The following is a 13534-nucleotide window of genomic DNA, read 5'->3' on the forward strand; positions in this document are numbered from 1 at the left end:
AAATTAATAATAATAATAAAAAAACACAGCTGGTGGCAGTGAGCGACTGTGAGGCAGCCAGCGTGAGCGCAGGCGGACCCAGGATAAAGCCCCAACTGCAATGAGTTTCCAACGGCCGCCCATCCTTGTGCTTGCTCACAGCTACTTCATAGAATTCACAGAATCATGAAATTGGAAGGATCCTGTAAGGCAATTGAGTCCAACCCCCTGCTCAGTGCAGGAATACAAATAAAAGGATATCTGCCAGGTGGTTGTCTAAGTTTCTCTTGAATCCCTCCAGTGTTGGAGCCCTCACCACCTCTCAAGGTAATTGGTTCCATTGGTGTACTTCTCTAGCAGTGAGGAAGTTTTTCCTGATATTCAACCAAATCTGGCTTTATGTAACTTGACCCCATTGTTGCGTGCCCTGCAGTCTAGGATGATCAAGAACAAATCCTGCCCCTCCTCTGTATGACAGCATTTCAAGTATTCGAAAAGTTGTCACTGGTGCAGCTGGTGTTGTTTTTTTAATTTTTTTCCTTTCAAACTGGTATATTGCTAGTTCCGTATTACAGATAGAAAAAAAATAAAAATAAAAGATTAGACTGCAAGGTTTCCCTGCAGTCAATATTGGTTATCCTAGTATCTATTACTTGACAAACCCCACGCAGTTGAGCACACTTGGCACTGTAAGGGTGAGTGGGTGCAGGACAATACCCCAAATACAACAATTTTAAAAGTCAGTATAGCCCTCTTGAACCAATATTGAATACAGCTTAAAAGCAGATCAAGTTATTCCAAGAGGACACACAACCAACCCAAAAACCACATGAGTTCAAACCAACTTAAAAAAAGCTGATCCATCACCTAATGTATTTCAATAGTGTAACTGCGCCCTAAATTCAGATAATATAATCTGAGTTAGCTCTACTTCCCCTCACCCTTGCAACTCACTTATGCCGTGATAGCCAATGTACTGATTTGGATATATATTCCACTGTTTTCACATGGACCTGTCTTCCAATTAGGAATGCAGCCATAATACTCTGTGCTTTCTTTCTTCAGTATTTATTACATTCTGTGCTAATGAAGCTCATAATGTTGGCCCTCTGAGGAAGTATCTCTACAGCCATTTCCTTCTAAAGCATTAGTTTCAAAGAGCAGCTAATGTTTATGTTTTTCATACATGGATTTATCTTTAAAATACGTATGTATTTGATTACTCATTGGCCAGTATCCTCTTATAAGTTACTAGTTACTACTAATAGTACCAGTAATTAGTACTACTGTTACTAGTAGCACATGAATAATGCTGTTAATACTAGTAATTAATATTACCAGTCTGAAGTAGAGCATACCTACTGACTCAATATAATTTACACAAGTGTAGACTTACAGCTCAGCAACTGATACAGTGAGTTCACTCTAGTTGGGAGTAAAGTAGGAAACTGGCCATTATATTAAATATATATAGTGAAAATAAATATATACAGTGAAAGACAAACACAGAAACAGGGGTCAAGGGTTGCTCTTATAGCTCATCTTTGGCAGAGCCAGTGAAGGCTTTTTGCTACCTGAAGCAGATGAGCGAATAGTGCTCCCATCCTAGCCAAGGTACACAGTACCCAAAGCCAGCTAGGTTATTTCAGGATAGGAGGGAAAAGTCATGCAGGGAGCTTTCTGCACTTCCATAACAGCAAAAATAGCAGCCAAAATTGTGCTATTTATCCAGATTGGCACAAAGAAAATGGCATAAATTGCAGCAGCAAACTGCTATTAGTTAAAGAGTTGGGGCATGTATTCCTCATTACGAGGCAAGTTATGCAACTGGTGCACGAAGACAAATACAAGGTTTGACCCCTTAAAATGGTAGCACTCTGCTGTGGTGATTTATGCTGTTTGATTTGTGCTTGTGTAAGCAATAGGATTTTGTCCACTATCTCTTAAACAATTAGCTGAAAGAGCCCTGTGGTGCACTGGCTGAACTGCATTACTACAGTCAAGACTCTGCTCACAACCTGAGTTTGATCCTGACGGCTTCAGGTAATGGGCTCAAGGTTGACTCAGCTCTTCCATTCTTCCCAGGTTGATAAAATGAGTACCCAGCTGGCTGGGAGGCAAAGTGTTCCTTGCATAATTACGTTCTGAACCACGTAGAAAGTGCCGTAGCACCATGGGGCGTCATATACGTTGAAACAACAATAATTGACAATTTTCTGCTCCTTAACTGCCTGTAAAACTTAACATCTGTGGGCAACGGCCTCAATCTGCCTTATGATACCATTGGAGCTATATTTGGAGTTTAGCCTCAGTAATAATGACTCCTGGGCCTCTCAGAGGGCAGAGCTGCCTGTGTCACACCAGAATTCCTAAATGAATACTCATTCTGGTTGTTGTGGGTTTTTCTGGCTCTTTTGGCCGTGTTCTGAAGGTTGTTCTTCCTAACGTTTCGCCAGTCTCTGTGGCCGGCATCTTCAGAAGACAGCAACTTGTGCTCTGGTCCAGTGCTGTTCTCTGAAGATGCCGGCCACAGAGACTGGCAAAACGTCAGGAAGAACAACCTTCAGAACACGGCCAAAGAGCCCGAAAAACCCACAACAACCATTAGATCCTGGCTGTGAAAGCCTTCGCGAATACATTAAATACTCATTCCTCTGTCAAAGTGAACAAAGAGTTAAGGTAATTTTTTGATACTTCCCTGCAAGCCCTCACACCATCAAAAATAAGGTGAATGGTGAGCAAGGGGAAGGCATTTTGGGTGCAAAATGGGCAGCCCCACAGGTGCCACAGAGATCCTTTCCCTCCTCCTGGCACTGGACGTCCACTCACGAGTCGCCATGCAGCACGTGCATCAGTTGTTGTTAACATTGTGCCAATCATGGAAGTAGCTTGGCCAGTGCTTCCCTGCCTCCCCACACAGCTGGCCACTCTGGCAAGGAGGCAGGATGAAAAGTCTCCCCACTCAACTATTGAGTGGTTGGCTGTGTGGGGAGGCAGGGAAGTGCCGGCCAGACTACTTCTGCGATGGGCAAAATGTCAACAACGCTGGTCCTGCGTGCTGCATGGCAGCCAGTGAGTGGAACAGCTGCTGCTGGGGGGGGGGGGATGGATCTCCATGTCACCTGTGGTGCCACTGTTCGTATCTCAGGGATATGAATACAAATAGCCGATATCAAGTGTCAAACAGTTTTCCCTCCCAAAGAATGCTTGCCTGGCACCTAGTCACAGTGCAAACTCCCATCTGTTCCTCACGTTTTATTCTTTGCTCTACAATTTTAGATATTAGGTGGTTATTCTGCTGTTTTATAATGAGCAGCTGTTTTTTATACACAACTGCTTGAAAGCAGGCACTATGAGACAGAGGGCCAGCCGGGCCATTTGACAGGAGGGCCTCACCTCGGCTAAGAGCACAGGACTCATGCATTCTGCGAATACAAACTTTTTTTTTACATATCATACTCTGGAATCGTTTTGAAAGAAGAATTCTTAGAGATAATTCCTGAAAAAGGCAGAGAGATCATTTTTGTAAGGAGAAGAATTGATGAGAAGGCTCTTGCTAGCACAGACAAATATTCTGGCTCAATAAAATAAACAAATAAAAGCAGTAAAAAAAAGAGAAGTTGTCAAGTCAGTTTATGCTACTGAGCACCATTTTTCTTCTTGTGGTTTTTTTGGGGGGGGGTTGTTTCTTCGTTTGTTTTTTGTCCCACTATAGTGCAGCCCAAGCTTTAGTTTGCCTTGATCACTTCAGCTGGTCACTTCAAATGAAGTTGTGAGATTTATGCCCATTCACATCTCCCCACCCCCACCCCAAAGCCTCAAAATCCATTCGGGGGTTCTAGATCCAATGTTCAAGGAAGGCTTTGTGTTTTCTTGAGTTACAATAGAAGAGAGAATTCTACTCACTGTGGCTTTTAAAGTGTTTCAGTGGTAGCTATCTGTGATTTCCCCCTATTACTTGCCTTTTTTTAACAAAAAAGGAAAAAAAATATGCCAGAAGGAAAAATATTATATGGTCATTCTTTGCATTATACCTATAATGGCAAATTCTATATCTCAACTCACTGTTATACTGTTCTTTCTGGATGTGTTGTTTCTGGAGTAAAACAATTTACAACATCTCAGAGAAAAAGTTCTGCTCTAGTTCATTTTAGTTTATTCTCTCCAAGTATTATTCTCTCCAAGTATTACAGTGCTTAAATGTTCCATTTCTTCTTTTATGTTTAGGAACTTATCTTGAGTCACATTCCTCAGCATCTATGTTCCAGTTATATGTGCGGAACTGGACTTCCCATTTGCGCCTCTGCACACCAGCAAATAGATGCTCTTTCAGCTTTAATCCAATTGCTTCATAAGCAACATCACAATTCATACCAGTCCTTTGTTCTTCCTTCATAGCTGACTGAGTGCATTTTGACCTGGCAGTCTCATCTTCCAGCACTATTTCTTGCTTCAATTTGGATTTTTCTCATCACTGAGGTTTCGAGATATAAATTATTCGTAAGTGGCTTAGCACTACTTTCTTCTGCCCAGGCCTAACAAGACTTGGCTTGGGTATCACTACTGTTTTCTATAAAAGGATCTTCCGTCAGTGTTACCTTCCACAACTGCCGCCGCAGCCTAGTAGCTGCCCTTCAAGCATTTTAACACAAAAAACCCTTCTCTATTGGAGCTATCAGTTCTCTTCTCCTGACATGTCAAGCTAATTTAAAGGTCTGAGCAGAATAAAGTATATTAATGAGCAGCCTAATAGATGTGTTAAAACTGAGTCATGATGATTCAGCAGTAGTGCTGACTCATGGATGATGCAACACGTAATATGATTGGGCACAAGCAGGTCTGTATGTGTATATATGTGTGAAATGAACAGTTGATGTATCTTCCTGCTTGGTGATGATTGCTACCTGTTATGCTGCCAGACTGAACTGCTGTAAATACCTTGTAAATAGACGTTGGTGGAGGAGAAGCTGCTGGTGTGTGCGTGAGTTATTCTGGACTACCTGGACTGCTAAATACTCTGCTAAACCTGCTATTATTCTGCGTTTTTGCGCAAACATGACATGACTCCTAATTCCTGATGAGGACGGATGGATCTTAATTTGGTGTCTCTTCCACTGTTCTGCTTTAGATGACACTGAAAGGACTCTAGATCTGGAACGGAGTCGAGTCTCCTGATGGCGTAACTCTCCACCTCACTGACACCTGAAGACATCCTTGTGACTTTAAAATATGCCTCCAGAGGGGATGTCGAATGATAGAAAGAGCCCCCGGTCAGCAGAGAAAGATGAGACTTCAAGTGAGCCTCTGTCCATTTTCCTCTACAAATTCCCCTTGCCTTGCATATTGGTTACTTCAGTCAACACCGGTTTATAGAAATGTGTTTGCTGAGGCCATGCATCGTCCCGTGTATTTGGTACCTTGAAATATAGATAAGTTTGTTTATTTGAGGGATTGTGTTTAGTGTACACACAGAGACAAATCAGCTTGATAGCCATTTGTCTTTGCAGAGGTGGGTGACCTGAGAGACAGCAAAGAATTTGCAGAGCTAATTCCTGAAAGAGGCAGAGAGTCCATTTGCTCTAAGGAAGAGAAAAGATCAGAGGGCTTTTTCTAACCTGGATACCGTTCTGGCCTCAGGTGGTTGCCCTTTTGTGACCTTCACCCAGGACTGATTGAAAGTGTGCAAAAGAGAGAGAGAGAGAGAAAGCTTGCAGAGGCAACACCACCTTAGACAAGCAGAGTCTGTAACCATGCAGAAAAAAAATAGGAAAACGCTGTGTGGTTCAGAATGTCACAAATGCAAGAGTTAGGTGATATCTTTATTGAACCGTTTTTTAAAGAAGATCCCACAAATTGCAAGCTTTCATGGGTAAAATCCCACTTCCTCAGGCTGTACATCTATGGATGATATAGGAAAGAAATGTCCCAGATAGTCATGGCAGATGTCCGTGCTGTGTCTGCTTGTATGAGGTAAATCCAGACTCAGGTTGCAAAGTCAGCTGGGAGGCATGGTCTCCAGCATCCTTCCTTGGAAGCATGGTTGGAATTTTCCATCCCAAATGCCAAACAAAGGATTTGCTAATCACTCTGTGTCTTCCCCCCACCCCACCCCATGCCATTGTTTGTTCATAAAATGTGACGTTTTCTCTGGGCTGGGGGCTGGGGGGGAATTCAGAGCCATAGCAACCTCTATTAGAAGTTGGGGTTATAATTTATTTTATAAATTATAGTTTAGTTTTCCAGGTAGAAAAGGAACCAATTATAGCCAAATTAGTCAAATTAATAGTTATACCTGGTGAACAGATGTTTCTTCAGTACATAGTTGCCTCACAAGTCCTCATGGCTCATGTTGAGAGAATCCAAAGTGGTGGTGCTGAGCAGCCATTTGATGATGGCCTCCATAGTCCAGGGGGAGGAAATAGAAAAAGGCTATGTGGTTCAGGAGATGCAGAGGACCTAGACAGGTCATCACCACTGAGAAAAAAACCAGAGAAGCTTCTGGTCTTCTGATCAGAATATTGAACATAACAAAGTAAGCTTTCAGGGCTGTGTGAGGACAAGTTGCTTTAAAGCAGGAACTAACGATTTATGCTGAGGCTCCAATACTTTGGCCATCTGATGAGAAGAGAGGACTCCCTGGGAAAGACCCTTATGTTTGGAAAGTGTGAAGGCAAGAGGAGAAGGGGACGACAGAGGATGAGATGGTTGGACAGTGTCACTGAAGCTACGAACATGAATTTGACCAAACTCCAGGAGGCAGTGGAAGATAGGAGGGCTTGGCATGTTCTGGTCCACGGGGTCATGAAGAGTCAGACACAACTTAATGACTAAACAACAAAACAACTTACGCAGGCCTGGGGGGGGGTCAATTTTCAGCCCCTGTACTTACCACCAAAAATGCCCACCCGGGGGGGGGGGGAATCAGAAGAGTCCAGTTCAATTTTTGAAACAAAAACACACTTTATTTTGGGGTGCCACATAGTACAAAGAGAAGTGACTTATGTAGATGGTGAATTGCTGCTCCTGCAGGCTTCCATGAGCAGCCATTCACATATTTTTTGAAAAAGAAGACATTTGGCAGTGGGTCCAGGGGAATCTGGCAGGTCCATGCCCAAAAAACAGCTTTGCGAGCCACATTTTTGCCTACCTCTGCCTTAACCTGCTACGTCCTTTTGCCCACAAGTTCTTGCAATTCCATCATTGAACCTCACCAGAAAAGGAGTAGCATGCTTTGTATACACAACTTTTGTTTATTGTGTGTATCTTTTGATTGAGATGGAACATTTTTCTAACAAGAAGAGGGAAGTGATGCAGTGAATCAATGGCCTTTGACAGAACTGTTGGTTGTCCAAATCATGGTGGTAGGTGTTGTGCAGATTTTAAAGTCTCTAGATTTTACTCAATGGACAATGTCTTAGAACAACCTAACTCTGCTTAGTGGGTGAGAAGAGAAGGGCCATGACATGACGGTAGTCTCAGATTCTGTCCCCACAATCGTTCTTGGAATCGCATACGAACAGTACTTTCATGTGAGCAGGAACAGGAACTACATACATATATCGGGTTGCAGCAGTTCCCAAAAGCACACAGACTGTTGTATAGACGTATCTGCAGGACTGTCTGGTTCAACCAGAGATACCTCTAACTCAAGCGTGAGCAACTTTTAGAGCTTCAAGGACTACACTCATCCAAACCTGCATGCCACCCTGCCCACCCACCAAAACACTTTTCCTTTAAAAAGATTTTTTACAGCTGAACAAGCCCCCCGTCACACCCTCTAGGGGCAAGTTTTAATTCATGAAATGTTCCGAGTTGGAAGACAGGGGAAGGCCCCAAAACACGTCAAAATTGCCTTCCATGTCACCTAGCTATGGATTTTTGCACCACTTTTAAATATAACGTTTTAAAAGGAGAGGTGGCAGTAGGAGGACCCCAGAGATCCATTAGGGTCCTTGTGGATCAGCATATGGCCTTTGGACTTCACTTTGTCCAGCCTTCATCCATATATGCGAGGAACCAGTTAAATTTGATGAATGATAAAATTTGGAATATTTCTCAATGAATGCTAAAAGCAGACTTCACAAAAACTTAAAAACTTGAAGCTAGTTAATGAGCAAAGATAAGATCTTTTGAATTCTTGTAAGTAAATGGAAGATGGACAGCCTAGAGCAGTAATGGCAAATCTATGGCATGTGTGCCACAGCTGGCACACACAGCCCTCTCTGTGGGAACATGAACCATAAGTCGCCATTGAAAAATACTTACCCATCGTCCGATCCCAGATTTCGGCTCTCCCCTCTGCTGGTGCAGTGGTCCAGTGGAGGAGTGCATTAGCTCCATTACTGGTCTAGCCTGATGGGGGATGGGAGGACCAGTAAGTATTTCTCTGTTAATACCGCCCCTAGGAAAAAAAACAAGCATTTAACCCATTGAGGTGCAGGGCAGTTGTTGTTTTTTTCTAAACTAAAACCTCAGTATCCAGATTCAATTGCAGCTTTGGAACTTTGAAATAAATAAGTTGGCTTTGTGTTGCAGTTTGGGCACTCAAGCTCAAAAAGGTTCACCATCACTAGCTTAGAGGAACACATGGATTAAAATTAATTGGTAATTGCTCTTTATAGCAAATACGAACGTGTTCATATGTATAGTCAAAACCATTTATTGCAATTAGTTGAAACCTCCATCAAGAGGTGACAAAATACCATTAGGTGAAGAAAAGATAACCCTAGTTCTTTTTATGACTGAAGGGAGGTGTAAATATAAGGCAAATTTGAATGAGAGTCAGAAGGGACACAATGAGCTACATTACTTCAAAAATGATACAACGAGCTACATTACTTACAAAAAAGCAGCTTCACTTGCTGGCTAGTTATCTAATATCTATAACTTGGTAAGGAAAATATTTTATATTAGAACAATACTATTGTACAGTTTGTCTTTAACATCTTATATAATCTTTTTAATGTTTTTAAAACTTAGCTTATAGGTCAAAATATATTATAAAACATGTTTGAAATATTTGTTCTTGCCTATCTTTGGAATCACTGGAAGGACAGATCCTGAAGCTGGGGCTCCAATACTTTGTCCATCTTATGAGAAGAGAAGACTCCCTGAGAAAGACCCTGATGTTGGGAAAGTGTGAAGGCAGGAGGAGAAGGGGATGACAGAGGACAAGATGGTTGACAAGTGTCATTCAACATGAATTTGACCCAACTCCGGGAGGCAGTGGAAGACAGGAGGGCCTGGCGTGCTGTGGTCCATGGGGTCACGAAGAGTCGGACATGACTTACAATTAAACAACAACATCATCTTTGGAATAATATTAACCTTTTATACTCTTGGAATTTTATTTGTATGAAAGATATAAGCCTGTCCAATAAAAAAGAAAATGCAGAAGTATCAGCTTGTTTACTACTCAATTCATTCTCTACTAAGAAAAGCGGTGGATTTAATGGGACATTTACAAAATCTATCCAGAATACTTTTTTGAGGTGCAAATGAATTTATCTAGATACAACACAGTTTTGCCTTTGAAGAGAAATGTTTTATATTACCTTACCCATAGATATTCCCTGATCCTACGATGCTTCAATTGGAAGCCAAAGAAAAATATGTTAGACCTCTTAATTTAACTTGTGTTCCACAGAGAAAGAAACAGCCAGACTATTGTCTTTAAATTAATTGTGTAAATGTGAGTGGGCTAAAATCCAGTAGTAAGTCACAACTAGAGTAGATCCAATGAATCAATGTGGATTTGGTGAGTCAATGCCTTCATAAGTTCCATGGAGTCAAATGAGCCTACTTCAGTCATTACTTACTGGATTACAGCTATCATTATTTCCTACCAATATTTAACCAAAACAGCATTAGAATACAACACTACAGAATAAGCATTCTGTAACTTCTAGGCTGGGTCTTGGCAAGCGAACAGCTTGTGAAAGAGGAGAAGGATTATTTCTATGAACTAATAGAAAGGATTCGAAAAGAAGCATTTCTTTCCAATGGAGGAAAGGGAGAAATATGAAGAAACAGGGCATGGCTTTAACTGTCAGCATAATGTCTGCGAATAACTGAGACCATCAGGTACCTGGTCAGTTATCAGCACTTATAAAAGGTCCAGATGCTGATGCATGAGGCTAACTAGCCGGTCTGGGTGAACAGAAGTCTCTGCAGTTGTTAAGGACATTGTTTCAGAGTTGGCCACTTCTGTCCCCAAAGAATGACCAGCGTCATTCAACTACACCCTATCTCAGCCGGTTACTAAATAAAAACTTGAAGACTTTTCTTCTCTGCACATTGAATCCAACAATACACTCCTCGTTCCTTGGTCTCTGGGAAGCATCCCATTCTTTGACTGCTGTGCACCAGAACTCATCACCCCTTCCCACATTTCATAGCGTTCCCAGGAAGGGACAAGGAAGAGCAACACCGGGTTGCCTCTTCGAATGCAATGCCATGCTCTCCTCCTCCTCCTTCCCCTTTTTGATAGCCAAGATTTCATTTATGATAAGAGTCAGAGAGATTGGCTGCCGGATGGCCAAGTTCACATAAAGCAGAACCAATGAAACTTTTAACAATACTTTGACAAGGGAAATGAGAAGAGCCTGCTTAAAGCAAAAGGCAGCTGCCATGCCCTGTGATGGCATATATATAGATAGATCAAAAGAGCAAGACAAGGAATTATCTGAACGCCCTTTAAACATTACTTGTAATAGCCTATAAAAGTGATTTTGGGCACCTTGAATTTCTGCTCTCTGAAATGTTTTCATACAGAATTGTATGCGGAGACAGAAAGTTGACCGTTTGATGTGTTCCGTTGCTTTTTCAAGGTTTAGATGTCAGACTTGAACCATCTATGCGTGCTTGTTTGTTTGCCTGAATGTTTGATTGCTCCATTATAAACCTTGCACGGAAAGCGTGCCTGCTGTTCCCATTTTTTATTTTTAAAGGAGTTTTTGCACCTTATATAGATAAAAGAAACATAATGAAAACGATTTTCCTCTACTATTGTTCTCTCTCTCTCTCTCTCTCTCTTTCTCTCTCTCGTGTGTGTGTGTGTGTGTGTGTGTGTGTGTGTGTGTGTGTGTGTGTGTGTGTGTGTGTGTGTGTGTGTGTGTGTGTGTGTGTGTGTGTCCAATCTCTCTGCATATGAGATCTCAAAAGAGGAGTACATACAACTAAAGTAATGAGGAAGAAGATATTTTAAAAGAGTAACTTTGTTAATTACTTATTTCTTTATATTTTTGTTTCACTATAAGTCATCTCTGGGGAAATGCAGCTGAAAAGACTGGGATAGTGGGGAAAGATTCTAGGCATAGAATATATTTATATTTTAAATCCCCATTTGCAGTGAATTTTATTCATCACACCTCGATAAACAGCCTTCTACTTACAGACGCTGTTTATGTCTGTGCAAGTTACCTCTACATCATTTTGGTTCCAGTCCTTTGTTCAAGGGTTCCCAAACTGCACCATGGCTCCATGGGGTGCCCGGGATCCAAGCTGGGGCACCATGGGAAAAGGGATGGAACATGGAGCTATGAAGGCTGTAGAGGAGCTGTTCATAGCTTTTTGTCAAACAAGAACCAGACGTGAAGGCCATGTGCCTGCCTCTCCTTGCCCATCTCTATGGGCCCCGGTGGAGGTGCTTGCCAGGTGGCCTCATGAGTTTCCTGTATCATGGCCTGCAAGGATATTCAGGGGTCGGAGAGGAGATGGGATGGCTGGTGAGGAGCATCAAGATCCTGCCCCTGGTAGAAGAGGGAGCCCTGATGGCTTCTCCAGGCCAGGGGAGCCCTACCTAAGGCACAAATAGAGAGGGATGCTGTAGTCCCTCCCCCTCCGCCCTCTTTTCCATTGCCCTTAAGGTGCGGAGGGAAATGCGTTTGAACAGGAGAGACTCCGCTATCCATAGATGCTCTTTATGTACATTGGAACCCTGGTTTTCCTGTGTTCCCACTCACACAGAAAGCCCTCATGGAAGGTGGAAGCTGCCACCGTCAGGAGACTGGAGACACAGAATGGCCTCTCCCCCCTGCTTCTGTGGTGTGTAGAACTGAGGGCCCATCCACAGGTGAGCATTTGTTCAACTTTCCTTACACCCAAGATTTCAGGACTCTGTGCTTGCCTTCACATGGCGCAAGGCTGCAACTAGTGTCAACAGATGGCTTGTCTGCACTGGGCCTCCTTGATAGGAGCTGACCTCCATAATCTATAGGGTCCCTTCCATCTCTGCAATTTGATTTTAATGATGATGATGATGATGATGATGATGATGATGATGATGATGATGATGATGATGATGATGATGATGATGAAAAGGGCAATTGGCTTTCTTCTTCCTGATTGATGTGGAGTCAGCCATTCGGTGCTAGGCAAATCCAGCATTTGCAAAGATGCTGCAGAGGCACCTCTTTCCACAGACACTTTCCTGAGTCACACTCAGATCAGTAGGCTTTGCATTATCAAGGGCTGAATCTGGCCCTCCTGGAGTCACCATCTGGTCCTTGGGGGTCCTCCAGAAATTCATGGTTCCTTTCCTAGGACACCATTACTGAATGGTTTCCCAGGTTTTGTATGCTCCGATTTTCCCTTTTCTGAAAGCTTCAGACGCCTCTCCTCAGGCCATGTTATTGGCCATGAGGGCTTGAAGCTAACATAGGCTGGGGTTTTGAGTCCCTAACTGTTTGCCTGTGGCCTGGGATGTAGCAGCGCATGCAAACATCTCTAAAAATGGATTCAGCCCTTTGGCCAGCAGCGGGTGGGGGTTTTTTGTTTTTGTTTTTTTGGTATATCCAGGGGCCAATTTTCTGCTTTCAAAATCAAATCCCAGGTAGCCGGCTCAAGGTTGACTCAGCCTTCCATCCTTCCGAGGTCGGTAAAATGAGTACCCAGCTTGCTGGGGGGGGGGCAATGTGTAGCCTGTATAATTAAATTGTAAACCGCCCAGAGAGTGCTTGTAGCGCTATGGGGCGGTATATAAGTCCAATAAATAAATAAATAAATAAATAAAATCAACCCCCTTCCCAGGAGGCCACACAGACCGCGAAACATTTCCTTACCAAAACAAACCCCAAAAGGAAATCATAAGCGGTTTGAAGCCCACTTTTAATAATTTTTTTTCTGGAATAAAGTGGGGGCTGCAAAAGTAGCTTTGCCCACCTCTGCCTTAGGCTGAAAAAAAAGATTCTCAGCTCCTTGTAAAGAGATTTCCATGGTGGACTTGTGACTGAGGAGAGGCATGCTGACATGTTGCCTTCTGCAACGGAGTGTGCTGCCACTGCGCCTCCATAAAGATAGTTCCAGACTTTTCCTGGATGCTGCCTACCACATTTCAATTAGTGCCTTCCTGCCAGTGAAATGAAGTGGCTTGAAATTTAAGATGGCGGGCCATGCCAGTTGTGAATGGTGCAGAAATGTTATCATTATCGCTGAAATAAATGATGGTGTGTGTGATCCTGCTGGATAAATTACTTGTTGTATTTATCATTGTGCTTCTGGGCCAGATTCCAGCGAAGCATTAAAGGCTGTCCCTCCCCTGACTTCATCTGATATA

The 13534-nt window shown here is 42.7% G+C and overlaps 1 long non-coding RNA gene across 1 annotated transcript; it reads left to right on the forward strand.

Annotated features, from left to right (window-relative positions):
* Nucleotides 1-5108: 5108 nt before the first annotated feature.
* Nucleotides 5109-9591, forward strand: LOC144587831 (uncharacterized). The gene is made up of 2 exons (XR_013543003.1): nt 5109-5275; nt 9036-9591. It is a non-coding gene; the product is annotated as an uncharacterized LOC144587831 (long non-coding RNA).
* Nucleotides 9592-13534: the final 3943 nt, after the last annotated feature.

Source organism: Pogona vitticeps, chromosome 1 (assembly GCF_051106095.1).
Source record: "Pogona vitticeps strain Pit_001003342236 chromosome 1, PviZW2.1, whole genome shotgun sequence".
NCBI lineage: Eukaryota > Metazoa > Chordata > Lepidosauria > Squamata > Agamidae > Pogona > Pogona vitticeps.